This window comes from Abramis brama (genome assembly GCF_963993115.1).
Source record: "Abramis brama genome assembly, chromosome: 2".
NCBI classification, from domain to species: Eukaryota; Metazoa; Chordata; class Actinopteri; order Cypriniformes; family Leuciscidae; genus Abramis; species Abramis brama.
This window is the reverse complement of record NC_139964.1, coordinates 26480543-26507472: the sequence shown is the minus strand read 5'-3', so window position 1 is coordinate 26507472 and position 26930 is coordinate 26480543.

Sequence of the window (26930 nt, the reverse complement as noted above, 5' to 3'; positions counted from 1 at the left end):
AAAAACTTTTTTTTAAACGTAGCAGTTTATTGAGCCTTAGGCAAAACATACCAGAAAAAAGTTTGCATACGTATGTGTTATGTTTTGTATGATATTTGATTCATCAGGCTTTTATGTCCTATAGTGAATATAGAGCTCACACTCGAGGAATAAAAATATGCAATTTGGTGCATTTGCTGATTTTTATGTCCAAGATGATATTCTGAGAGTTTGTAATGTAAATCAATGAGATTCTTTATTCAATTAAATTTAATTCACATTTATTTGTACAGCACTTTTCACAATACACATAATTTCAAAGCAGCTTTAAAGAAAATGTAAAGAACATTATAACAGTATAGTTATTTTATATATATAATAGCATATATTATATATATATATTACTTGAATAAAGTGCATATAAATATCATTTGTCACTGCATATCTCCCAGTAATATGTCTTTAGATGATATTTAAATGCTTAGTTTTATGATTAAAGCTCTATAATTTTAATCGTGGGGGTACAATATATAATGTAATTGCAATAAAATGGTGATTGAGAGATGAACAAATAAATGTTACTCAAAAGCCTGATGGATCATATTGGATAATAAAATATAAACGATGGATAATCAAGTAAACCTAAGTTGCTTCAGTCCGGGAAGTGTTCATACTGAAATGCTCCTAACAAAATGATCATTTGAATGTAATATTTATGTATCAAATATGCAAATAAATGTGCATATCAAATATGATACAGTATAGGGTTCAGAAAGAAGAAACTCAACAGAAACATGCAGATGTGAAGTCTGGTTGTGTGAAATGAGCTGAGCCACATTCAGTAAGAGATAAAACTCTGTACAAGCCAAAGCGGCATCAATGCGATAGTCTCATTAGGACTAAAGCTCATTACTGATATGCCGTGGATCACTGTCAGTACATTTGCTTTATTAATGTCTGTGATCCTGCTCCAAAACAACAAAAACACGGATTCTGATTTCTCAACATTTTCACGTGAACACCAGAGTTTGGTTTTTACTATATTGGCATTAAAATGATTTGAAATTTTATCTCTACTCATTGACTTATTATGTCCCCAAAATTATAATGTTAGAAGGTTCAAGACGTGAAAATGTGCAATTGTGATACTACCTTATCTGACCTACTTTTGTTGGTGTAACCTGAAGTACATTTGTCTGCATGATTTTTTCCTTTGAAACACAAAATTGTGTGCGCTGATGCTTAATATGAATGCAAACTGTTTTTACGGATGAATTTCAGAAGCAGAACAATCCTAATATCTGGGTTTGTAGGGGACAGCTGGGATTGAACTTTTTAGGTTTAGCAGAGGCCATGTTTTTAATAAGAGATATGGACATTTCTGTGCAATTGAGTCGAAATCTGTGACGCACACGTGAAGGAAGGTTTTCCAAAGAAATTCACTGACCATTAATGAGAGTTTCCTGGACGTCCTGTGAAGCCGTGGATAAAGCAATCATGCAAAAAGAGGTTTATTATCGAGACACTTTAATCACATGACCAGACAAAACAAACCAGAGGGATGATGACAGCAGAGCGTGAACACCACATTCATTTAAATGAACACACACTATTGCTCAAAAACAAAAAGAACGGCAAAAAAACTGAGCCTGAACTAAAATACATTTTAATGTTGCAGAAATGAGCTAAAAAAAAATAAAAATGATCACAATTTATTTGGACTACAAATCAAATAAAAAATACAAACATTTCTAAATATATAATTATATATATATATATATATATATATAAAATGTCTAGTAAATAATTGTTTTATATTTTATTATATTTATATAATATATAAAAATCTACTGAAAATATAAAACTAAACGGAAAGTAGAAAGACATCTGACTACAAATTAATACTACTAAAAATAAGAAAATATTTTTTAGAAAAATAACCCTAAAAAACTGACAAACATGCGGTTTCTTTATGACATAAACAAGATAATACTTGCCGAGACGGGCATTTAGACGGGTATTTTGACATCATTTTGTGTTTATGTGTCCGTTCAAGGGCAAGGAAACGCGAAAGAGGAATCAATTCGGTGTTCGAGCCATAGATATCATATAAAGGCTAGATGTCTTAAGGCGGAGTCACTTCCGGCATCACCGGCGGCCATCTTACCACAGGGAAGCTGTGAATTAAAGTGAGTGATCAGTACGCACACAAATCCTCTTATCTCGCTGAAATCTTGACGGATTTACAAACGGTTTGGTTTCTTACAAACGTTATTACAGTGGCTAATTCTTTCCATTGTTATAATTATTCATATGTATGCAGTATCATAACTACATCTCTGACATTTATAACAAACCAAACCGTTTGAAAATCGGTAGAAAATTGAGCAAGTTATGGTTATTTAAAAGTACATGCACCATGTTACGAGTGAGCGAGCACCCTGTGGTAAGATGGCCGCCGTGTGCGGACGTCGACCTCCATTGGCCAGCAGCGCGCACGAGACATCTAGCGTTTATTATATGATATCTATGGTTCGAGCGCTATCTGAAACACACCTCTCTATCTCTCTCTCTCTCTCTCTCTCTCTATCTCTGCGTGCGCTTCGAGTGTGTGCGCACAGATAACGTGCGAATCCCGATTTTCAACTGCGATCCGTTCCACCCAATAATATATATAGAATATATAAAAGAAAAAAATAATATGCTGAAAATCTAAAACTAACTCAAACTAGAAAAACACTTTACTAAAAATAAGATTATTACCGGTAATAAATAATATATAAAAAATGAATATAAAAAAGAAATAATAATTTACAGACAATATAAAACTAAACTCAATCTAAAAAAACATAAACTAACAGAATGAAAAATAAATGAAATGAAAATTAATCACTATAATAAATGTAAAAAGTATAATAACCTAAAATAACATGAATGTCATGTGTCAGCCAGCCTTATATTAACGCTAATGCCAACCCGTGGTCACGTTAGCCCTTCACACAAACTTAATCACACACACATGGCATGAGGCTTTGCCATGTCAGACACAAAATGGGGTCAGCGAACGCTCTCCTCCTCACTTTAGCAGAGACCAGGTCTAGACCAGAGTCTGAATAAGAGGACACTGATCATCTCCTAAACTACATTCAGATGGGAAGTGACCCAATCTGGTAATAAAAGGATTCGGAGAATCTCCTAAACTGACACCACTTTGATTTTCTGCTGTCAGTGAGAGCAGCTCAAGTTAATATGATATTCCACAGTTAGTTTATTCTTCAAATATCAAAATCGAATCTGTCGGGGTCAGTTCAAGGATGCCTTTGTTTCAGTTTTTAAGCCATAATATAAAGTCTTCATTTGTGTTTGCACTCTCGCAGCCTTATTTCTATAAGTTTTGTTACGCAACCACTTTTATTGAAGATTTACAGACACTGTCCTTAATTCTACAATAATATCTTTGTCCCTCCATGTTTCAAGCTGTTTTCAATTATATTCTTGAAAAAATATTCTCTGTCAGTATTCACATGATCAAAACAACAACAAATACAAGTACATTTAAAATATTAATTTATTTATATATATATATATATATATATATATATATATATATATATATATATATAAAGTCTGTGTGTGAGAGTTAGAATAAATTATCAAAATAACAACGAATGTACATTTTAAAACAAACACACACATGCACAAAATATATATTATGTAAAAAAATAAAATAACTGGATATAACTGACTTATGATCATTTTAATAGTTATTCAAAATAATTAATGCATTAAATTAGCTAATTACTAATATATATATATATATATATAATTTTTATCTTTTTATCAGATTATTTTCAAATGCTACAGTTAAAAAGTATTTGATCTGTATTTGTGGCAATCTAAAATGATCAGATCTCAGATTTGTCATTTCTTTCTGTTAATTAAAATTCAGTACAGCTTTATTTTCTCTCTTTCAATCAGGATAAACATTCACAAAACAGCTGTTAGACTGGACATCTGTCTCAGCAACATTTGTGTGTGTGTGTGTGTGTGTGTGTTTGTGTTTGTGTGTGTGTGTGTGTGTGTGTGTGTTTACCTAGTTATACTTATGTAAAATTAGGTTAATTTATGTAATTAAAGCAGCACTCAGTAGCTTCGGGATTTCTTCGCTGTATTCTCGCTTTTTGCTCGCAGGTTTCTCTCTAGAGCTCCCCCCACAGCTTCGGAATAGATATTTGACAACACTGTTGTAAAAACTCGTTGGTGATTCTCAGACACCAGAGGCTATAGATCAACGACATCAAAGCAGATGGGACATTCTTTAAAACGTCTTCTTCATTCGGGTTCGGACAGCGTGAGGGAGCGCAATAATGACAGCATTTTAGCAGATTTCTTTTGGCCGTAAAGCAATTGTTTACATCGCGAGACCTGATATCACGCGAGACTTCCTGACGCGGCGGCCGGCGGCCCGTCGGCTCAAAGTTGCAAGTGCGTATTTTCCGCTCACGGGCACCAGGGGGGTGCGAAACGACCACCATTCAACCCGAAATAAGTAATATAACCATTCCAATGACTCCGAAGCTGTTCAGTTAAGGTAAAAAAAGTTACTTAGTTCACCTTTAACTGTGAAACTATTATATTATAAAATATATTTAATGGTTGTTTTTTTATTTAATTGCGATTATTCATTATTCACAGAAAAAAATGTGTGATTAATCTAGTTAGTTTTTTTAATCGATTGACAGCACTAATATATAGATATACACACACACACACACACACACATACATACATGCATGCATGCATGCATATACATTTTTATTCAACTTAGACTGTCTTAATTCACAGAAGTCAGAGACAACACTTCTATGAGACCTTTATGAGCATATGTGTGTGTGTGTGTGTGTGTGTGTGTGTGTGTGTGTGTGTGTGTGTGTGTGTGTGTGTGTTTGGGATTTAAAACTAAGGCGCATAGAGCCGAACAGCTGTACTTCTATTCTCACGTGTCAGTCAGTGAGGGGTGACAGTCTGAGCCATGCAGGACATCTCACACGACATGCCTCTGCATTTCAGTATGAGTGTGTGTGTGTGTGTGTGTGTGTGTGTGTGTGTTTGTAAGTGTTTGTGTGTGTAGTGGCGAGAGCTTCCAGAACGATTTTGCCATTATTCCAGAATGATTGTGAGCAGTGCAGGGGAAGGAAATGGAATATGTGAAAGAAAGGGATAAAGACAGGAAAACATTCAGCAAAAGTATGAATCTTGTTTTCATTACCGTTTTAATGTAGATTCTTGATAGGCCACAGTTTGGTTCAACTGGTGTTGTGGAGGTGGAGGTGGTTACGTTGCCTAGTTGTTGCTGGTTGCCTAGTTGTGAGGGAGCTGGGATGATAACGTAGAGTTTCCCTTGAGAAAAACACTGCATTTAGTCCACTGCAAGTCTCTGTGAATGAAACAGCATCATGTTGATTCTTTCTGCTCCTGACACAACAGCAGAAGCAAGACCTGGAAATAAAAAACAAAAACGAAGAACATTTAAAACTCATTTTTTTATCACTGATCCAGCTAAACTCCTAAAAATAAAGGTTCTTTATTGGCATCTATGGTTCCGTGAAAAATGTAAATGGTTCTTTTACACTGAAAATTTTCTAGTGACTGGTTAAAACCTAAATTTTTCAGTTGGTTTAATTGAATTTCTGTGAATTGAATTTGTTCAATTGTGGCAACAGTCTGTTAACATGGCCTCAATCAGAAATAATATGTTGAACCAATGTAAAATATAGTTTACCAAACTGTTGGTCCCATTCAATATTTTAAATTGTAGTAGCAATTTTATTTCTAAATTTATTTTCCAAAAGAAAAATTGTATGAAACATGTAACATTCAGCAAAATACAGAACACAGACAACAGGGTTGATCAGGGTTGAGTTAGAAATCAATTCTAACTCAGAATATTTGGTGAAAATACCTTATTTAAAATAAGGAAAAACACTGAATACATTCAAGAAGTCTTCTGCATAACAGGATGTCTTGATGTGGTGAAGAAAACTTTCAAAAGCAACACTTTATAGTTTAAAAACCTGCAAATAAAAAACTTACATTAATGACAAAGATCCCCTGCATCACAAGTGACAGGACTTAAGTTATTTATTTAATTATATAGCCTAATGAGGATGAGACTTTTTGTCAGCCGATGAAGATTTTGCTTTATCGTTTATTTCGTGGTATGTAAAAATATCCAGGTTTTCAGGACTGCTTAAAATTACTGACACGAGCGATAAGGAAAATAAATGGATGAATAAGAAAACCACGAGCTTGACGTGTAGATATTAAAAGATAATATTATTGGCCTTTTATTTCCGAAATAAGGCCCGATAGAGGCCGACGCCAACTGCAATCTAACGGCACAGTTCAGCATTCACATTGTGCACATGTAGGCTAACGTTATATCACACAAATCGATCAAACAGTATTTTAGACATAAGTTATATCAGGGGTTTTCAAAGTGGGGGCCGCAGCAAGTTGGAAAAAAAAAAAGTTAAAAAAAGTTAAAAAATAAATATTTGCTAATATGAGTATTGTTATGAAAAAACATTATAATAATTTGTTGCATAGCCTATCTGATATCTGATTGATCGGCTAGTGACAAGAATTGGCCGATTTTCACGTGATTTTCAGTCTGACATATGCCGATTCAAATGCACTCGGGCGCCGCATGAATAACATCCCGCAACATCAACATCACACATGCACACAGAACGCACATGTAGGAAACCTTGTGAATTACGGCCGTTTCAGATCGCGAGCGGCGCGTGAGCAGCGCGAATTTTTTTCGGCGTGCATGTTCAGTGAGTGCATTCACACCGCGAGCTGGAGCAGCGCGTGAGCGTCAAGCAGGAGCGTCGCATGAGCAGCAGTGAAGCGGAGGGTTTCGACGCCGAGTCTATTTTTGTAGCGCTGCTCACGCTCAGTTAAAGTGAAAGCACACTTTTGATGGACAAAATAAATATGATTTCACTCAAAAAAATGCACATAACTTGCATGTATAGTGTGTTTTAACAAGGAGTAGGCTATGTCAGAAAAGAAAATGAAGACAAAAATATTTATAGAGAATGTATCCATTTAAACTTGTTTTTATTAACCAGTTTGGGTAAAAGTGGTGTTTTATTATATATATATATATATATAGGCTATATATATATATATATATATATATATATATATATATATATATATATAGAAAATAAATATTTGTGTGTGCTGTAAAGTGGTTAGAAAAAATGAAATCAGAATCGGCTTAAATCTGAATCGGCAGGTCAAACTCAATGAAAAATCGGAATCTGCCTTGAAAATTGTAATCGGTGCATCTCATCTTTCTGATTGGCTGGTATCAAACACCATCACATAATCTGATGTTCACCTAGATGTTTTATTTATTTATTTCTACATGTGCCATGCCGTAGTATTGTCGATGGGTTCAATACGGGGGGCCTTGGCCAGAACCTAGTGGTATTTGGGGGGCCTTGGCATGGAAAAGTTTGGGAACCCCTGAGTTATATGATACGAAGAAAAGAAAACTATTGGCTACCATCAGATAATTCTGTGGTAACCGGAGAAACACGACAAAACCAATGAATGCATGAACTCGCGATTCTACAAAATGCCTTTTAACCCTTTCACGCATAGTGGTCACTACAGTGGACAGCTATTAAAAAAGCATTTTCTTGAATTTGCACGGGTTTTTATGGCAAAGTTGCACATCAGCCTCTTCATTGGACCCTGGTGCATCATCCTATGAATTGCAACCAAGTGGCAAGCCTTTGTGTTTCGATTTTTTCCCCCTCCAAACCAAGATGGCCAAGGGTCAGTCAGACATGCCAAGTTGCTCTGGAATATCCACCCATTCCTTCTATCCTAGGAGACTCTTGTAGGTAAAAAAAAAATATTGCAGCATCAAGCAATATCTAATGAGTCATATCACAGTAAAATTTGCCAAGTTTTGATTTTAGATTGAGAGAAAACTCTGATTAATCACATGTCCACTGTAGTGGACGTCATGCATCAATTGCTATATTTCAGCTACAATTCATAATTATAATGTGAATATTGTTTTTGAAATTTAAAACTTAAAAACTTAATCTGCAGTGACTTTTTTTACTGTAAATAAATGTACTTGTATTATTAGAATGTAATTTTCATTGACATCGAAAAAAGTCATGTGATTACATAATGTATGACACTTGTAATGCATTACTTTACTTGTTAGATCAAAAAGTAATCTGATTTCGTAATGCATGTTATTGTAATGCGTTTTTTTACTCATAACATCAAAAAGTAATCTGATTACGTAATGCATGTTACTTGTAATGCGTTTCTTTACTCATAACATCAAAAAGTAATCTGATTACGTAATGCATGTTACTTGTAATGCGTTTCCTTACTCATAACATCAAAAAGTAATCTGATTATGTAATGTGCGTTATTGTAATGCGTTTCTTTACTCATAACATCACAAAGTAATCTGATTACGTAATGCATGTTACTTGTAATGCGTTTCTTTACTCGTTACATCAAAAAGTAATCTGATTAGGTAATGCACATTACTTGTAGTTAATTACTTGTTAGATAAAAAAGTAATCTGATTAGGTAATGCATGTTACTTGTAACACATTACTTTACTTGTAACATCAAAAAAGTAATCTGAATGCGTTATGCATGTTACTTGTAATGCATTACCCCCAACACTGATCATTTCAGATGAGATTGAAAAAAACGTATCGCTAGGTTTTCTCAGAGGAGGGCTATGATAGAAATGTGCATGTCATCTTGAACATAATCAGAATTATCAGCTAATAAGGGTAAATCTCCATACTCTGGTACACTGGAGGGAGCATCTGAGTGGTTTCCACAGTTGTACCTTGACAGACTGTAGAAAATTCTGATGGAATCACGTCCTCATGTTCTGATATCAAAGATACGCGAAGTGCAACTTGTATGAAGTTGTATGAAGCCTTTGCAATATTTTGCATTTATATTTTTTGTATATATTTTATAGTTTTCACATGATTTGATATAATTGTATTGATTAGTTTGTTAAATTCACATACTTTATGTCTTTGATTATTGTCTTATATTTAATAGATTATATCTTAAGTTTAAACCAACCGCATGCTGTCCATTCAAGTGGACATCTGAAGATCTCTTTGAAAAATGTGTAAAAAAATAAAATATAAATCAATTCTTGTTTTTCATGCCCTAAGAGCAATAAAAACACATAGGAAAAAAATCCTGACTGAGGTTATCATAATTCATGCATGAAAGGGTTAATCCTTATACCGGGGTCCTAAAGCAAAACTTTGCACAGTAAGTTAGGTTTTCAATACTCACCCTAACGTTTTAAAACTTGTGACGTTGAGTATCTGTATTAGGAATGTTTATTTCGATCTTCAGCTCCGCTCGTTCTCCCGCGCATTCGCATTTAAATTCTCCATTCCAACGGTTTTTCTCAAGCGCATTTTGCGCATGCGTGTACTGCGTATTACGGTGTATCCATAGATATCTACTGATATCTATGAGTGCTTCTCCCAGGAGACTATGGAGTTAATATTGTGCCATAATTAAATAAACAAATCCAGCATGTTGCAAACAAACTCGATCTGCTTTGCAAAGGATAACTCGACTCGCAAACAAACAGAAAGCAATGAATGCGCAAGTACAAAGGTAAGCGAAAATGCAGTGGAGTTACAAATATGTATTGTGTTTTACAAATATAAATAAATGAGCCATATATTTCACAAATAAATACAACCCATCCTACAAATTGCATGTAACCTTTGAACAAATACCAAATCTAGTGCAAACAAATGCATATCTGTCTGTTATGAGTGTGAGACACTTGGCTTTTTATGAGATTTCTTGTCTTAATTTTTTCACAATTGTGTCCAGGCAGATTTTCTCACAAATGCAGTTGAGCAACTTCCTCTTCCAAAGATAGGGGATTAATTTAGGGGGGGATCAAATCAGTTCTTCCATAGATATCATATAATAAAGGCTAGATGTCTCGTGCGCGCTGCTGGCCAATGGAGGTCGACGTCCGCACACGGCGGCCATCTTACCACAGGGTGCTCGCTCACTCGTAACATGGTGCATGTACTTTTAAATAACCATAACTTGCTCAATTTTCAACCGATTTTCAAACAGTTTGGTTTGTTATAAACGTCAGAGATGTAGTTATGACACTGCATACATATGAATAATTATAACAATGGACTTCCATATGAAAGAATTATAGCCACGTTAATAACGTTTGTAAGAAACCAAACCGTTTGTAAATCCGTCAAGATTTCAGCGAGATAAGAGGATTTGTGTGCGTGCTGATCACTCACCTTAATTCACAGCTTCCCTGTGGTAAGATGGCCGCCGGTGATGCCGGAAGTGACTCCACCGTAAGACATCTAGCCTTTATTATATGATATCTATGTATATATATGATTACGGAGCCCAGGAAGTCACCTGTGGGACAGAAAAAAACAATCCGTGGTGACGGTTTTGCAATCCGTGGCGGCGGTTTTGCAATCCGTCCGCTCAGTTTATAAACCGTACTCAAGAATTCTCAAACTGTTCCCTCGGTTTAACAAATCGTGCCCACGGATTAATAAACCGTACCCACGAGTTTCTAATCCGTGCTCTCAGACTTGTAAACCGTGCCTTCAGTTTTTGCAAACTGTACCTACAAATTCATAAACCGTCACGCTTTCGCAATCCGTTCCCACGGGTTTGTAAACTGTACTCACGGATTTGTGGCTCGCCCTCATTTTAGAAGAACACCAGGCGGTAGCCTATGTTGTTAACGAATCTTATTGTATATTGTTTTATTGTGTATTAAGTGGAATACATCAAATTGTCTTAACTGCGTCTGCACGCTTAAAGTGATTCTCAATTGTAGCGGGTATGGGGTGGAATATACAACATACCTGTCAACACTACCGTTTTCCCCTAGCCTGGCAAGCCAGACATACATTTTGCTGCCGCTAGGGTGCGTCTAGATTTCTAGGCTAGTTTTCCCGGGAGTCTCCCGTATTTCACACCCATCTCCCGCCCCCCTCCCGTTTTGTTATTTCTCCTGTGAAACTGTAATTTGTATGGCCCAAACATCGTTATATGAATAATCACATCAATATATTATTCCAAGGTTGTCCAGTTGCCAGATCTTGTATGAAACCCATCCTACTCGCGCAATCAACACATCATGCAAATTTCAACCCATTTGTGAGCTCAACCTGGCAACCTACAAGTTAGTTGTGCCATTGATATCTGCGCAGGTAGTAGACGCGGGAAGTTGAATAAGCGTTACTGGTAGAAATGGGAAAAGACTCAGTGGTAAGTACATATTTGACGCAATTAACGCAGCATCCGTTTTTTTTCATCATTTGGCTGCGTTACATTATATGATGTGCTTTTATTCTTGCTAATGCTTTTAAACCATTCAAGCCATATCTTATTTTATAAAACTTTAAAAGCGGAAAGCGCATCACTCATTCCTGGGAATACATTTGACATCGCAGTCTGACCTTGACAGAAATAAATATCCTACGCCAAAAAGTCTCAGCTGTGCTCAGATTTGTAAACCGTAGCCTACAGTTGCTTTGGTTTTTCAATCCGTACCCATTTCTGTAACAGCTCAAAAGGGACACAACAAAAATAGGGACACACGAGAAAGCCAAAATAGAATGCAAAATGTATTAACAAAATAGAACTATAGGCCTACAGAAAAAAAAATACGTATAACAGTGAACAAATTCATAATCCGTGCACGCTTTCGCACTCATTGTTTTGTAAATCATTCTTTCGCAATAGTTGTTTGTAATATTCAGTTCCTGTGAAAAATTGTGAAATACTGTTCCAATAGGCGAAGTTACACAACAATATGCTGACTGATTACATAACAATGTTTGGATGTAATATTCAGTTCCAGTGAAAATCTGTTCCAGTTAATGGGAGTATACACAGGTGATGAGTAATATTCAGTACCAGTAAACTCCTGGAACAGTTTCTTACAGTGAATATTACACAACATCACCTGTTCAGTTTTGCAAACTGTAGCATACTCACAGATTTGTGGCCTATACCTTATTTTAGAAATCGTTTTTTCTGTATATTGATTTGTTGTGTATTGTTAAGATGAATACAACTGTCTTAACTGAATTTTTCTATGATTTGGCGATGGGGTGTGTAATGTATAGATGACATGAAACCGCATGTGGTTGAACTGGAACCCCCCCAGGCATTTGGTACCCAATGTTGACAGGTATGATATATAGTATAAGAAATTATGGTCTGTTCCAAACCACTTCAACTCCAATATATATATATATCAAAATGTTCCTTCACTTAAAAGAGCTTAATTATCATATAGAGACGATTACATCCAATCTCAGTAATATGAAAATAGTATCACAGAGGCACAGGTGTCACCTATAGTTTGGGAATGACAGAGGGGCAATCGAGAACCATCTTGATTAAAGGGACTTCAAACAATCTTATCACTTTAACCTTTGACTGTTCTTATTTGAAAGAATAACAGAGAACCTTCTGTGGGACACTAGGGACCATGGGGTGTCTCAATTTCATTAACATACAGACCACAGCTGTTGCAAGAAGAGCAACTTCTTTTACATGAAGACCAGGATAAAAGGTTTAGGATTGGATATGTTCGGGGTTCATTCTGATGCCGGTGAACCCAAGGTGCTTTGTGTACCTTGCCACTGCTATGCTGTAATAAACTTCATTTTTGAGATCTTCAACGTCCACATCATTTTTTCTTACATTGGTGAGCCAGACCCAGTCGACGGATTTCCAACAAAAAAGGGAAAAGGTAAGAAAAAGCTGTTTTCTTTCATTTATGCTGTTTCTGTCAAGGAATTCCTCGTTTTAAAAAAAATCTAGAAAAGAAAAATTAAGGACAGAAGAGATCGAATTTGGTTTATTCAGTATTAGCAGGAGGAGTTTTAAGCCTATTCCGTACAATTTTGTTTAAGATTCTAACGTAACTGAATAAGCCCGAAGCAGTGTGGTAACAGAGTTGTATTGGAATTGTTGTTTCTAAAGTAATTGAAACAAACTGCTTAAGTGTAAAGTTTCTAAAGTAACTGAAATTTGGTGTTGGTCTCTTATAATTCTGTTAAGATTCTAAAGTAATTGAATAAACCCGAAGTACTGTGGTGGCACAGTTATTTCAGATTGGTTGTTTCTAAAGTAACTGAAACAAATGTATATGTTTCTAACGTACTTGAAACCGATTGGGAAGTGGTAACGATTCTGAGGAAATTCTAAAGTAATTGAATAGACCCGACGCAGTGTGGTCACAGAATTATTTCACAACGATTGTGTGTTAAAGTGTAGGCTAGTGAGTCCGACGCGCTGTGACTCTGTGAAGTTTAAAACAAGAACCCGAAGCAGTGTGGTTTTGCCAGACGTACTGAGGCAGTGTTAATAATACTTTTGAAAATGGAAGAAATTATTGTTAAATACATCGCTAAACACGGTTCTCAGGGAATGTTTGACGGAATAGAGAATATTGTTGATAAACCGTACAAGTGGGCTACCTCTAAGTTTGAAATGATCCCAAAATGCCTAAGATCAAAAATGGGAAAATTGCTAATGCGCTTCAAGCACTTTTTGCTTCATACAAAGTAACTAGGAGGAGAGTAGATGAGTTAGAGGCTGACTCAGTGTTGGGGTAATTTCTACAAAAAATTACCTGGCTAGTGAAACGATATGGAAAGAAGAAAAGGTCAAGATGCAGAATGAGATTTCACTTCTTAGAACTAACAATAGTATGCTTAAATCATCTGTGGAAACATTGTCTAAAAATTTGGAGGAAGCGAAGGCGACTTGTCAGTTTATGATAAAGAATGGCTCAACAGAGAAAAACCCTAGTAAGACATTGTTAGGTGTCACGTTGTGTTACCCAGTTCCAGAGATGCCAGATTTGCAGGAAGACAGTGCTGTGGGTTGGGAAAAAGATTATCAGTCATTCAGTAGCCAATACTCTGACTGTAGAGTTAGATTTCTGATGGCACCAGTTCATTCTACTACGACTACGCCTGCTAGAGAAGGAAGGGAGGAACCAATGACCACCACCATAGTCCGAGGATTTAATCCAACTGAACTAGATGCTGTGATCAAGAATATTGGGAAATTTGATCCTGCCAAACAAGATCCATTAGATTTTCTGAAAAACTTGGAGGAATATACTGAAGTGTACAATTTTACTGATGGTGATGCGTGCGTTTTGTTAAGAATGTGCTTGCCTGAGACTTTGTCTGGAGCCTTAACTAAGAAAGTAAAGGACAGAAATGCTAATAAGTCGGAGAGGAAAAAGGCACTGCTTGAAGTCTTAGGTGTGATGTCAGTTAATTGGGATAAAATATCTGAGATGCACATGAGGAAAGGGGAGCATCCAGCAGCATTTTCAGAACGATTATTGGAGATGTTTAAAACTTTCAGTGGCAATCCGGACATTACTAAGAATGATGTCACTTTCAAGTCTGCCTTGATTAACAAATGTGACAAACTCACCCGGTCTGCTGTGACAATGCATGTGACACCACTATCTGAATATAATGACATTATTGCTAAAATGACACAGTTTTACAACAATAATGTTCCTTTGGCGAGAGAGAATGTTCTATTACATTGCCTAATGGTTTCTATCAGGGACCAAGGAGATTTGCAAGAATAAATTCAGTTGGTGTTGTTCTTTGCTATGCATGTGGAAAAGCTGGTCACATTGCTAGACATTGTCAAGACAGTGAGAGACCTCTTCAAAACTTTGTCTGTCATGCATGTGGAAAGGATGGTCACATTGCAAGGCACTGTTTGGAGATAAGAAAGGAAGATAAGGAGGTTGTTTGTTTTGCTTGTGGAATGATGGGGCACAAGGCAAGACAGTGTCAATTTTCACACAAAAGAAAGATGGACTATCGTTGTTTGCTTAAGAAAATAGGCAATTTAGAAACCCAGTTGGCACTGTTGAAAGGAAATAAAGAAGTCATTCACACCTTGTCAAATATATCACTGCACCAGCAACATGACTGTAGCTCAGTCACAAGCAAATGCTGATGCAAATTAGAATAAGTTTTTGATAGTAACACATAGAGAAAGGTTTACTATCAAAAGGGGGGTGATTCTTTATGATTCTTTGATTCTTTATGATTTTTGATTCATTATGATTTTTTTTTAGCATTGATATGTAGTTATAATTTTTATAAATGTTTAAATGACATCAATTGTAAAGTGAAATTTTATGACATTAATGATGTTTGATGTTTATTTGATTAAACCTTTGACTTCAATGTTTTGAATGTGAAAAGATGATTGTGGGGAAAAGGGGGGGGCAACTTCTTTTTGATTATCATTTCAGATAAGCATAAAGATGTTTGCCTGAAAGGAGTAACCTCATGTAGAAACATGACGTGGTCGTTTGAAGGACGAGAAGGAAGTAGCCTACTGTAGAACCAGTGGAGCCAGGGGATTTTCTCATGAAAAATTACAGAATACAGAGATTTCCAGACCTGCAAAATCATGAACTGCAGGCCTAAAAGACCTAAAAACCCTGAAACCCACCATGGGATGGATGGAACTGATGAAGAGGCACAGACTCGAACAACACCAGTGACTGCTTCTTCTAGAAGGACTTATGGTCCAAATGGAAAAGAATGGACAATGAGAAGAGAAAGAAAAGGAGATTTCAGAAACAAACCATTTCTGAGACTATGGACAACAGTCTTTCCACAGAGGGAAAACAAGTGGATAAAGGATGTCCACACGGAGAAAATGGACACAAACACACACGTGCACAGTACACACACGCACATTTTATTGTCTACTGATTGTTGATAGTTTGAGTTATCAAAACTAAACAATATGCTAATATCACTGAGGCAAAGGAAAGATTGAGACATTGTGAGAGCCCAACAAGGCCTTGAAGAAAGAAAACAAATGCTTGATGGACACTTTGAGATATGCCCTATTCTGGTTTAATTTGGAATGTCACATTTAAAACGGCTGTATGTATCTTTCTTATTATTTGCCAATGCATAATGTTATTTGTTCCAAGTTGAGACGTGAGATTGAAGATAATTCTATGATCAATATTGAATGTTCCAATTGGATATGATGGTTTTTGATTACCTCTTAAAAAAAAGAAAAAAAAAGAAAAAGATTTTCTTTCTTAACACAAAATATGATAATTCTGCTCAAGTGAAGTAGAGCCATAACTCAGTGTGCAGGAGGTGTTTGACCCTATGACGGGTAAGATTCTCTGATGGCCATAGATGGGAATGACCTAAGCCATGGGCTACACCGCCACTGGGGCACCTGCCCACCAGGTTTCGGGAGGTGTTATCTATGAAAAGGGAGTGGTTGTGATGCTACTTTGGGCCAAGAGCATCAAATGGGGGTCTATAATAGGCCGGGAGCCAGGTCCACTCCTCAGGATGTTTTTTGCTACCTTTTTTTCACTATTATTTCCTATTATCTTATACCTTGGGCCATCACAAGTTGATAATGAGCACCCCCAACTCGGCCCCGTTTGGTCTCAGGGGCCAAAAAATACCCTTTTTGGGAAAAGCTTTTGGCGGAATGATGTAATTGTGAATATAAAGGTATTGCAGCTACATAAATGGCCATATAACCCTAAAATGTTTCATGGTGTATCCTGACACATAGGGGAAACTATAGCAGAAAAAGATTCTGGGCATTGCTGCCTTTTTTCTGTCAAATATCACCCTCAACATACCCCAAAAGACTAAAAAATGGCTGTCTGCCTGACAAATTGTCATCAAAAGTGATCATTTTCAAGCATTTTATTATATATATCACTGCCTCAAATGTACATGAAAAACTTCCCAAGTTTATAAGCTTCAATTTAAGTCCAAGATGACCTTTCTATCTAGAGGATTATAGCTGGTATAACCAAAGTTCTCCACTGTACCTCAAATCGGAGAAAACAGAACTTTCAAGCATTACCATTCCATATTGGATTAAGCATATTTTTTACATATGAACAATGTCTTAAACAAGAGTTGAGACTTGACTTATGAGCTATGAAATGAATTGCATGAAAAGTGAGCAATGTTATGCCCCTAGGTCAGGACTATTCAATTAGCTTCATTCGAGGGCCGGATTATTAAATCGAAATGTTGAGGAGGTCCGGTGGGTTTAGCTTATTTATTGAAACATTATTTATTAGAAACATAACAGTATCAATAAATAAGCTAAAGTAAACCTAAAAAAGTATTGTATTTACTTGGAAATGTGGTACCCAATAGTATGCAGATTTATGAGTATTTAATAACTTATTTACAGCTATGTACAAAAATATGAACCATAGATGGTTACTCACTCACTACCACTGTATAATAAAATGCCTAAACACAGGTAAAAACTATACACAAAATGAATTGTATATTCCTCTACCAACCTAATTAATCTACTACAATATAGGCCTAAATGACTATAAGTTAGTATTCAGTATAAATATTCCACATTTCTGCCCAAACCATAGTAAATTACTACAGTACAATTCATGGTAAATGTAAAGGTGGTGATTAGGGGATTTAAAGTCTTCTAACTTCGTTCATGGCACAATGTTTCTGCTGTTTACCTCATCAGGTGTGTTGGGAATGTTGAGGCTGTTTCATCTGATTTAAAACTAGTTAAATCATCGAGTGATTTGTGGTTTAACAGAGGTGTGTCAAATTGAACCACTTCTCACTGGATGTCGCAATGCTGTTTAATAATAGTGTCCAGGGGCCTCATTTATAAAACTTTGCATAGGATTTGCGTCAGAAGTGGCGTACGGATGAAACATAGGACGTGCGTACGCACAGAAATATTCGGATTTATAAAACCGTGCGCACGCACATCCTACGCAGTTTTCCCTTACTAAATCACAATCAATTCTAAATGTAGCGCAGCTTTTGCGGCTTCATGTCACGCCCATAGTTGCCCATAAATAGTCCGTGAAACGCCCACAAGTTAATATTCATCGATTGCGAAATCATGGCAAACACAGAGGAAAACCAAGAAACGTAACTTCACTCACGCGCAAGCGTGAAGCGCATGATCAGCAATTGTGCGTCATTACGCATTGTGATGGCATCATGGCATTTTATTACCATCCATTTGATTGCATCTGACAAGCTACAGACGTGTTATGAGGATGAATTGCATAACATGCTAATATTATTGCAGAACATATTTATATCTTTTTGCAAATATGTGTTAATTTGCATTTCTGTTGTAATCTTCGTTTGATTTTGTTTGTTTTACACTGCAGATCAATCAAACGGGTGTTCGTGTAGGCTGTTAATTGTAAGACTTGCTTTGTGAAGTCTTCATGTTATTTATGAGAGGCAGTATTGCCATTTCTTTTACACAACAGTCTACAGTTTCACACACTTTCACGTGTTTCTTCCATCTGCCGATGGTGTCGCCATTTCACCCGTTTTTGTGCGTACACCTGGGTCAGAGTTTGCGTGAAGGACCGCACATTTTCCTGTCAAGTTTGCTTTTTATAAATACCCATTATTGCGTAGAGAGCGGCGTACGCCTTCTTTTGTGCGTACGCAACGTTTATAAATGAGGCCCCAGAACCGGGAGTAAACGCAACTCCTTTAAGCTTGCGTTCCGTTATCCACTGGGCAGTGCTGCGTAGTTCAAAGTAAACTAAACTGCGAGTTGAACTGAAACTAAACTGAAAACAGCGCTATTTGTTCTATATTTGTTGTTACTGACCGAGAAACAGCTTCAGATGATTCAGTGACAGAGCGGTCCGAACGAATCTGAATCGTTTCAGACCATAATGCAAGCGCATTTAGCCAATTCATGGAAAGGAAATAATTGAACCAAAGATCGAACAAAAAATTCGCACCATTCACAAATGATTGGTATCGCTGGTTCAGTCGACAGAAATACGGGACACACATAATAACTGCTGAAATATTCGGACTGAAAACGTTTCTCAGGTTAGTCGGAGCGTTCATGGTATGCACAGTGCGTATAGACGTACAGCTGCACACGTCACTACAGCCACTCGCATATCTAACCAAATGTAGCCACACCGCCAGGAAAAGAGGCGGAGGGAGGTTGGGAGTGCCTTTGGGACAGATAGAGATGATTGGCGGGCCGTATGTGGCCCACAGGCTGCCAATTGAATAGCCCTGCCCTAGGTGGACTGGGGTCAGGGTGCAACATAGGGTACATTCACACAAAATCAATTAGCCAAATGTGAGATTTATTAAAGTCCACAAAGTCCTCACAACACAAGGAATAAAGATGACCCTAGTGTGCTGTCTTTTATCAAAAAGCCAACCTTCAATAGAGTAAACGTTAGTAACCTTCTGTACAGGTAAACATTGTTTACAGCCAAATGGCGAAACGTCTCGGTTACATATGGTAACCCTCGTTCCCTGAGGGAGGGAACGGAGACGTACGTCGTGACCGACTGATAGGAATCTCGCTAGAGAGGCCAATCTACTTCGAGTAAAACTAAAACGAGCCAATACACATTGGCATGCAGTCATTTGCATCAACTGTTAAGCCTCGCAGCGCAGGTATATAATGAGCAGAAGGTGCAAGGTGAGCTCCTTTTTTGCTAAGGAGCCAAGCCTGGTAAGCTGGCCGCCCCCGTGGGCAGCAGCAGATGTGATGATGGGATGTACGTCTCTGTTCCCTCCCTCAGGGAACGAGGGTTACCATATGTAACCAAGACGTTCCCTTATCGGTCGGTCACTCTCGACGTATGTCTTGACCGACTGATAGGAATCCCTACCAAGCGCCACAGCTGCTGCACCCCATCCAGCGCCCGGTGTAAGCCTGTACCCCTTCTTGCCTGGACGGACGATAGGAAAGGGCTTACACAGAGCGTATCCATCACTGTTGTTCCATGATAACCCACACAGTGAGATTATTGGATAACACTGGGAAAGCTTGCCCATTCTATGGAAGGGGAACGCTGCGGAAGCCACTTTCTTCAAGGGAGTTATGTGGAAAAATACATATGGACTAGCCCGAAGGTTGTACTGCATATGAATATTGGGTAACTTAGCTCAAGGGAAAGACACGGGGCTTCGATTAGGAGCAGCCGTGGAAGTATACACATATGGAACCCAGCCTAACACCTGATCTCTGAAGGGAGTGGTAGGAACCTTGGGCACATAGCCAGGCCGGGGTCTCAGTACAACGTGGTTGTCACCCGGCCCGAACTCTAGGCACGATTCATCGACCGAAAATGCTTGCAGGCCCCCTACCCTCTTGATAGAGGCCAGTGCAATCAGCAGCAAAATCGTCAAAGAGAGAAGCTTTAAGTCTGCTGACTTCAAAGGCTCAAAGGGAGCATCCTGAAGAGCTTGAAGCACCAGGGAAAGGTCTCAAGAGGGTATGGAGGGGGGACAAGGAGGGTTTAACCTTCTCGCCCCCCTAAGGAACCTGACGACCAGTTTGTGCTTTCCATAGATGGCACATGTGGTCGTGATAAACTGAAATAGCAGCAGCATGTACTTTGAGGGTGGATAGAGACAGCCTTCGCTCCAACCCTTGCTGCAAGAAGGAAAGCACGGACCCTATTGAACATCTTCGGGGGTCCTCTCGGTGAGAAGAAAACCACTTGACGAACAGGTTCCACTTCAAGGCACACGTCTCGTGGACGGCGCCCGTGCAGAAGTGATGGTGTTAAGTACCTCTGGGGGTAAGTCACCTAGAACCAGAGATCCTTTGCATGGGGGCGAGTTTGCTCTTCTCCCAGTTGGCCGGAAGACGCAACTGGCTGAGGTGCCTGAGCACGAGGTCCCTGTGTTCGCATAACTGATCTCAAGAGTGTGCTAATATGAGTCAGTCGTCGAAATAGTTCAGGATGTGCACGCCCTGTTCTCTCATGGGAACAAGGGTCCCCTCCGTGACTTTTGTGAAGACACGGGGAGACAGGGACAGCCCGAAGGGCAGGACCTTGTACTGATATGCTCGACCCTCGAACGCAAAGCGCAGAAATGGCCTGTGTCGAGGAAGAATCAAGACATGAAAGAACGCGTCCTTCAGGTCAATCGTTGCAAACCAATCTTGGGGACGGATGCATTCGAAAATGCGTTTCTGCATGAGCATTTTGAACCCACCACATTTCTTGGGTACAATAAAGTCCACGTCACCTTTGAGTGCTCTCAAGCGCACCTTACCAGCTGTGAGAACAGCTTTTGTTTGCTCAAGTCAAAACAAAAGCAAAAAGAAAAGAAAGAGAGAGAGAGAAAAAAGACCACTCGCGCTGCTGTGCTGTCACCCGCACCAGTGTGGAGAGGTCCGAAGAAGAAGAAGCTCGCTCAGTTTCACAATCTCCTTGAAGGTATGTAGAACACATTGAAGTGCTTGGCTCCAAAAACTGATGAAATCCATACAAATATAGATGAAGATAAAGAAAATGATGATTGAGAGTTTATATTCTACACTAATACAACACACTAACATGACCAGTCGTCGAAGTACAGCATGGATAAGCAGCAAAAAGATCTAAGAACCAAATAAATGTTTTCTATTTTATGTTTGAGCTGTATTTTAGTTTCGCCATTTGGCTGTAAAGAATGTTTACCTGTACAGAAGGTTACTAACGTTTACTCTATTGAAGGTTGTTTTTTTGATAACAGACTACACACTAGAGTCATCTTTATTCCTTGTGTTGCAAGGACTTTGTGGACTTATGGAACCCATAAGGAATGGTAATGCTTGAAAGTACTGTTTTCTCCGATTTGAGTTACAGTGGAGAACTTTGATATACCAGCTATAATCCTCTAGATAGAAAGGTCATCTTGGACTTAAATTGAAGCTTATAAACTTGGGAAGTTTTTCATGTACATTTGAGGCAGTGATATATATAATAAAATGCTTGAAAATGATCACTTTTGATGACAATTTGTCAGGCGGACAGCCATTTTTTAGTCTTTTGGGGTATGTTGAGGGTGATATTTGACAGAAAAAAGGAAGCAATGCCCAGAATCTTTTTCTGCTAGTTTCCCCTATGTGTCAGGATACACCATGCAAAATTTTAGGGTTATATGGCCATTTATGTAGCTGCAGTACCTTTATATTCACAATTACATCATTCCGCCAAAAGCTTTTCCCAAAAAGGGTGCTTTTTGGCCCCTGAGACCAAACGGGGCCGAGTTGGGGGTGCTCATTATCAACTTGTGATGGCCCAAGGTATAAGATAATAGGAAATAATAGTGAAAAAAAGGTAGCAAAAACATCCTGAGGAGTGGACCTGGCTCCCGGCCTATAAGAAATTATGGTCTGTTCCAAACCACTTCAACTCCAATATATATATATATCAAAATGTTCCTTCACTTAAAAGAGCTTAATTATCATATAGAGACGATTACATCCAATCTCAGTAATATGAAAATAGTATCACAGAGGCACAGGTGTCACCTATAGTTTGGGAGTGACAGAGGGCAATCGAGAACCATCTTGATTAAAGGGACTTCAAACAATCTTATCACTTTAACCTTTGACTGTTCTTATTTGAAAGAATAACAGAGAACCTTCTGTGGGACACTAGGGACCATGGGGTGTCTCAATTTCATTAACATACAGACCACAGCTGTTGCAAGAAGAGCAACTTCTTTTACATGAAGACCAGGATAAAAGGTTTAGGATTGGGTATGTTCGGGGTTCATTCTGATGCCGGTGAACCCAAGGTGCTTTGTGTACCTTGCCACTGCTATGCTGTAATAAACTTCATTTTTGAGATCTTCGACGTCCACATCATTTTTTCTTACAATAGCCTACGATTTAATATGAATAACATGCATCTTGGATTATCACAAATAAAAATCTTGTTTATTTGTGATAATCCTATAGCACTTTATTATTATTGTCTGTATTATGACGGATATTTGACAAATTGCTTTGTTCTTTTTTTGTAAGTTTTGGACAAAAGCGTCTTCTAAATATGTAGCCTAAAATGTAATAATAATAATAATTATTATTATTATTTGAGTTTATAACTATAAATGAGTTCACTTAGTAATACAGTAATATCTTTGTCATAAAATAATTTATCAATGCTTTATTTTTATAGGCTATAACCTAACCTTTTACAGTTTTGGATAAAATAGGCCTACATTTTTTTGCATAATTTTTGCTTAAAAATAAAGCATCACCCTCACCCTCAACATCAGGTGTTACTCTTTTGGCGTAAATCGACTTGCGTATAGGCCGTCTGCCATTTTAGTCGATAAAGTTTTAAATATGGATATTTTTCTTACACGAACGCATTGCTTTGCTTCAGTGCCGTGTGGATTACTTTTATCATGGATGGATGCGCTTTTATGGACTTCAAAACATAAACGGCCATTCACTGCCATTATAAAGCTTGGAAGAGCTAGGACATTTTTTTATCTCCGATTGTATTCATCTGAAAGAAGAATGTCATACACCTAGGATGGATTGAGGCTATGATTAGTAGGCTACAATGCATCTTTTTGCATGGAAAAATATTTGGAAGTCATTTATTGAGCCAATATGTAAAGGCCTAATTGTCAGTTTCCACAATTTTTCAAAAAAAAAATGTATTTTTTACATTGTCCACTAAAAGGTTCTTGGGGAAGCAACAATGGTTCTTTTATTGCAACACTTTTGGTGTGTGATGCTTATATGAAGGGCTTTAAGGGAGGATGGAGACATTGGCAGGGATTTGATGATTTAGCGTTGTGTGTATTTATGTGTCCTTGACCCATGTTTCTGCTGGAGGTTAGACCAACCGCTGAGCTCTCAACATATTGCAGCTATTTGAAGATCTGTAATGGCTTTTCTGTAAGGGTATTATAGTAAGTAAATGGGGCGGAGTGCGTTTCAGCTATTAGAGAGAAAAGTAAAAATGTATTTTGTATACTTAAATGTGAGAGAGTACAAATAAAAACCCTTGTATGGAGTGTCCTCAAGTCTTTACCTGATATTTACCTGATACTTCACAGTTATAGCCTATTGATAAAGGTGCACTCAGTTAATAAAGAAGTGAATAGTTTGAAAACTCTGCGTCTGTGTATACATATGAGATGAAGTGGCGAATTAAAATCTATTGTATTTGCCTCACCCAATGACGTTTAGTGACAGTATTGGCACAAAAACAACACACTTTAATCATAAACATCCAGTCACATGAGTGTCTCCTCATGCACGTCACCTTGTTTGTTCAGTGATCACTCGCTCCACATCTGCTTCCACAAAGCACAGCAGCTGTAATCCTTTAAGAGGCTTAACTCACCTCTTTCTGTTTCTTCTTGCGTGTGTTTATGTGTGTTCGATGTATTAACACTTTAGGGTTTCGTCTTAATCCCAGACAGCAACATATCGGCCCAGATCCGACCCATCTGGTATGCAACGCATTGAATCCACACATACAGATGTGGGCCGGGTCTGGGCCGACACTATGTTGCTGTCTGGGATTAAGACGAAACCCTAAAGTGTTAATACATCGAACACACATAAACACACGCAAGAAAAAACAGAAAGAGATGATTGACAATCTTACTCATTGTAGCTGACATGTGTTGTCACTGTCGTTGCACTGTTGATGCTTGATATGATCTTTAAACGTACAGTATGGGATTTTTTCTCCACTAGGGGTCGCTAACCTATTTACAATAACAAAGGCGTAGTTTGATGACGCAACATTTGCTAAGAATTATGGATCTTGTCGTCAACGTCAAGCCGACCGATCTAATAATGTTTATGGATGACTGAATACATCGATGTTTTTATCATGACTGTGATATGAAGCAATTCGGGATTGCTAAGAGACAGCTATCAGCTCCACACGCGACGCGAGTCCCGCGTATATAAAAGGAATATGGACATTTCATTCTACCGAACTACACGCAGAATTACTACTCACAGGTCAGTTTATTAGACAAATTAAACTTGTGAGGTAACGCAGCGCTGTTTCACTTGGTCTAACATTAAGTTACACTATCACACTAAACTGCATTTGAATGTGTTGAAATGTGTTAGTTTGTCTGTATGAGACTAACGTTAGCAGTAACGTTAAGCTAGATCAACATTAGATTATACCATGGTCTGGGTGAATACTCGATTCTGATTGGCTGCAGGGTGTCCGTTAAAAAGTGATAATGGACACCTAGGAAAGGCGCCCCGTCAATTTGCCTGATGACAGTTCTAAATGATTGCGCTGGCTCAAACTCACTGATCAACTGCTGCGGTCGGGTCGCTGTGGCCACGTTGCTTGGCAACGCCTGTATACGGGAGATATTAAATAGTGCGCTCGACTTAATAAATAAAAACCCTCACGATTTTTACTCTAAAACACATTAATGTATTATTAATTGATTAAATATTTCTTTCTTTCGTAAGTAACCATGGTATAAGCGGGTTAATGCCCTTCGAGGTGTCCATTACCAGGTTTTAATGGACTTCGGCGGAGGCAACCGTCCTCCGCTGCGCGTCGGACGGTTCACGCCACGCCGTCGTCCATTAAAACCTGATAATGGACACCTCGTCGGGCATTAACCCTTACATAACATACAGATCATATTCTAACATTTTATCATTGTTAAACTATATAACATTGATTAGTTGTATGTAAATGTGCTCACCTGTTTAATAAAGTACATGTAGAAGCGGTCGAAGTCTCGGACGTGGAGCTCTCGTTTATATACTGTCTATGGGAGCTCTCGGCATCTCGAAAACACCGCGCTGATATTGATTCTCGTTTTAGTTCTCCTTTTTTATCCAAAGTCTGCTTGCCATGGTCCGTAATGTTTGAACGAAACAACAACAGCGTGCAGAAAGACATTGCGAACTACAGTGGTCCACGTCTGTCGTCTTGGTTACAATCAGAGGGCTCTGGTTCATAGCTCTGGTTACCATGGCAGCACGAGCGGAAACCAGGGACAACGCGGATATGACGCCATTGACTGCGACAAAACGGAAATAAAGAAACGTGCCGTGTCTTCGAATTAAATTACAAATTTCTCCTGGTTTGAAAGTTGTTGGAAACAGTCGGGATAATGTAAGTACACAACTAAAAAATATATATATAACATAGATATAGTGATTTTTGCTATTTTTAAAGCAAAAAAGTTACATATTGTGCCTTTAAGATGTTTTTAAAGAAATTAATACTTCTAATTAATGTCTATTAATAATGAATGAAAAAAAATTTCAGCAAGGACACATTCAATTGATCAAAAGTGACAGTAAAGACATTACAAAAGATTTCTGTTTCAAATAATGCTGTACTTTTTATATTTATCAAAGAATGCTGAAAAAATATGTCAGTTTCCACAAAAATATGAAGCAGCACAACTGTTTTTAACATTGATAATGATCAGAAATGTTTCTTGAGCAGCAAATCATCATATTAGGATGATTTCTGAAGGATCATGTGACACTGAAGACTGGAGTAATGATGCTGAAAATTCAGCTTTGATCACAAATTAAATTTTAAAATATATTCAAATATAAAACAGTAATATTTCACAATATTACTGTTTTTACTGTGTTTTTGATCAAATAAATGCAGCCTTAATGAACACTACTTTCAAAAAGTTTTAAAAATCTTAGCGACCCAAACTTTTTAACGTTAAGCCATATAAAAATTATATATATAAAAAATCCACCCCCGCATGCACACAAAATCACCTTCAAGTGATTTTCTGCTCAGTTTTAGCCTGTTCCAGATCCAGCTCTAATGTATTATATAAGTGACGCAGAAAACTTCAAATCCAGAGGGGAAGGGTCACTCGCTCCAGAGTAATCTCTCTCTCTCCATGTCTGATGTCCAGCTCTCATGAACGCCAGACGATATTACAGGTTAAAGTAGGAGCCTTGTGTTCAGTGCTGATATTGAGCTTACATTCATGTTGCTCATCATTTCTTGGATATTTAAC